Source organism: Schistocerca cancellata, chromosome 6, assembly GCF_023864275.1.
Source record: "Schistocerca cancellata isolate TAMUIC-IGC-003103 chromosome 6, iqSchCanc2.1, whole genome shotgun sequence".
Taxonomy (NCBI): Eukaryota; Metazoa; Arthropoda; class Insecta; order Orthoptera; family Acrididae; genus Schistocerca; species Schistocerca cancellata.
Window position 1 is genome coordinate 229,198,820 of NC_064631.1, and position 3,648 is coordinate 229,202,467.

At 40.4% G+C, this 3,648-nt stretch overlaps 1 pseudogene; it reads left to right on the forward strand.

The window, feature by feature from the left end:
* The first annotated feature begins 307 nt into the window (after positions 1 to 307).
* LOC126089862 (5S ribosomal RNA) lies at positions 308 to 425 on the forward strand (annotated as a pseudogene).
* The last annotated feature ends 3,223 nt before the right edge of the window (positions 426 to 3,648 follow it).

Sequence of the window (3,648 nt, forward strand, 5' to 3'; positions counted from 1 at the left end):
TGTATCACAAATCTCTCTTCTCCCCAATTCTGTTCCCTACCTCCTCATTAGTTACAAGATCTACCTGTTTAATCTTCAGCATTCTTCTGCAGCACCACATTAAAGAGCTTCTATTTTCTTCTTGTCTAAACTGTTTATCGTCCATGTTTCATTTCCATACATGGCTACACTCTATACAAATACTTTCAGAATGGACTACTTCAACCATCATCAGTTATTTTGCTTCCCAAATAGCAATACTCATCTACTACTTTAAGTGTCTCATTTCCTAATGTAATTCCCTCACATTGCCTGATTTAATTAGACAGGCAACGACCTTGCCGCAGTGGATACACTGGTTCCCGTGAGATCACCAAAGTTAAGCACTGTCGGGTGTGGTCGGCACTTGGATGGGTGACCATCCAGGCTGCCATGCGCTGTTGCCATTTTTCGGGGTGCACTCAGCCTCGTGATGCCAATTGAGGAGCTAACCAACCGAATAGTAGAGGCTTTGGTCAATAATACCATCATAACGACCGGGAGAGCAGTGTGCTGACCCCATGTCCTTTTTTTTTACATTCCATTATCCTTGTTTTGCTTTTGTTGATGTTCATCTTATACCCTCTTTTCAAGACACTGTCCATTCCGTTCAATGGCTCTTCCAAGTCGTTTGCTGCTTCTGACAGAATTACAATGTCATCATCAAACCTTGAAGTTTTTATTTCATCTCGCTGGACTTTAATTCCTACTCCAAATTTTTCTTTTGTTTCATTTACTGCTTGCTCAAGATACAGATTGAATAACATCAGGGATAGACTACAACCCTGTCTCACTCGTTTCTCAACGACTGCTTCCCTTTCATGTCCATTGCTTTTCTAATTGCTGCCTGATTTCTGTACAAGTTGTAAATAGCTTTTTGATTCCTGAATTTTACCACTGCTACCATCAGAATTTCAAAGTGAGCATTCCAGTCAATATAGTCAAAAGTTTTCTCTAAATCTACAAATGCTATAAATGTAGGTTTGCCATTCCTTAACCTACCTTCTATGAAAAGTTGTAGGATCAGTATTGCTTTGTGTGTTCCTACATTTCTCGAGATCCAAACTGACCTTCCCCGAGGTCAGCTTCGAACAGCTTTTCCATTCTTCTGTAAAGGATTTGTGTTATTATTTTGCAACTATGACTTATTTAACTGATAGTTTGGTAATTTTCACAACTGTCGGCACCTGCTTTTCTTTGAAATTGGAATTATTATATTCTTTTTGAAGTCTGAGGTTATTCCGCCTGTCTCATACATCTTGTTCACCAGATGGAAGAGTTTTGTCATGGCTGGCTCTCTCAAGGCTGTCAGAAGCTCTAACAGAATGTTGTCTACTCTCAGACACTTAAGTCTTCCAGTGCTTTGTCAAATTCTTCACACAGTATCATATCTCCCTTCTCATCTTCATCTACACCTTCTTCCACTTCCATAATATAGCACTCAAGTACATCTTCCTTGTAAAGACCCTCTGTATACTCCTTCCACCTTTCTGCTTCCCCTTCTTTGCTTAGGACTGGTTTTCCATCTGAGCTCTTGACATTCATACAGGTGGTTCTCTTTTCTCCAACGGTCTTTTAATTTTCCTGTAGGCAGCATCTATCTTTCCCCTCGTGATATATGCTTCCACATCCTTATATTTTTGTCCTCCACCTATTCCTGCTTAGTCATTTTGCCATTCTTGTCAATCTCATTTTTTAGACATTATTATTGCCTTTCACCTGCTTCATTTGTTGCATTTTTATATTTCCTCCTTTCATTGATTAAATTCAACATCTCTTGTGTTACCCAAGGATTTCTAATAGCCCTCTTCTTTTTACCTACTTGATCCTGTGCTGCCTTCACTATTTCATCTCTCAAATCTACCCATTCTTCTTCTACTGTATTCCTGTCCCCTTTACTTATCACTCATTCCCTAATATTCTCTGTGAAACTCTCTGCAACCTCCGGTTCCTTCACTTTATCCAGGTTCCACCTCCTTAAAACGCTGCCTTATTTCAGTTTCTTTAGTTTTAATCTACAGTTCATAACCAAGAAATTGTGGTCAGAGTCCACATCTGCCGCTGGAAATGTCTTACAATTTAAAACCTGGTTCCTAAATCTCTGTCTAACCATCATATAATCAATCTGAATCCTTCTGGTGTCTCCAGGTCTCTTCTATGTATACAACCTTCTTTCATGATACATAAACCAAATGTTAGTTATGATTAAATTATGCTCTGTGCAAAATTCTACCAGGCAGCTTCCTCTTTCATTCCTTTCTCCCAGTCCATATTTACCTATACTTTTTCTTCTCTACCTTTTCCTACTATTGAATTCCAGTCCCCCATGGCTATTAAATTTTCATCTCACTTAACTACCTGAATAATTTCTTTTATCTCATCATATATATACTATGTCTCCCCCTCATCTGTGGAGGTAGTTGGCATATAAACTTGTACTGTGATGGGTGTGGGCTTCATGTCTATCTTGGCTACAATAATGTGTTCACTATGCTGTTCATAGGACCTTATCTGCATTCCTATTTTTTTTTTTACTCATTATTAAACCTACTCCCACATTACCCCTATTTGATTCTTTATTTATAACCCTGTATTCACCTGACCAGAATTCTTGTTCCACCTGCCATCGAATGGCACTAATTCCTACTGTATCTAACTTTAATCCATTCATTTCCCTTTTTAAATTTTCTAATCTACCTGCCCAATTAAGGGACCTGACATTCCACACTATGATCCGCAGTTTTGTTTCTCTCGATAATGATGTCCTCTTGAGTAGTCCCTGCCTAGAGATCCGAATGGGGGACTATTTTACCGCCGCAATATTTTACCCAAGAGGATGCCCTCATTGTTTAACTGTACAGTAGAGCTGCAAGGCCTTGGGAAAAATTACAGCTGTAGTTTCCCCTTGTTTTCATCTTTATTGTTTTACACTTACAAAAATGTATTGTTCTTTGTTAGAAAATTCTCATAAAATGTGTTTGATGAAAGGTTCTTTGTTCTCATATTAAACACTGGACTATTTCAATTGCATATTTATCCATATTAAGTTACAAGTTTTCAAATACACTCCTGGAAATTGAAATAAGAACACCGTGAATTCATTGTCCCAGGAAGGGGAAACTTTATTGACACATTCCTGGGGTCAGATACATCACATGATCACACTGACAGAACCACAGGCACATAGACACAGGCAACAGAGCATGCACAATGTCGGCACTAGTACAGTGTATATCCACCTTTCGCAGCAATGCAGGCTGCTATTCTCCCATGGAGACGATCGTAGAGATGCTGGATGTAGTCCTGTGGAACGGCTTGCCATGCCATTTCCACCTGGCGCCACAGTTGGACCAGCATTCATGCTGGACGTGCAGACCGCGTGAGACGACGCTTCATCCAGTCCCAAACATGCTCAATGGGGGACAGATCCGGAGATCTTGCTGGCCAGGGTAGTTGACTTACACCTTCTAGAGCACGTTGGGTGGCACGGGATACATGCGGACGTGCATTGTCCTGTTGGAACAGCAAGTTCCCTTGCCGGTCTAGGAATGGTAGAACGATGGGTTCGATGATGGTTTGGATGTACCGTGCACTATTCAGTGTCCCCTCGACGATCACCAGTGGTGTACG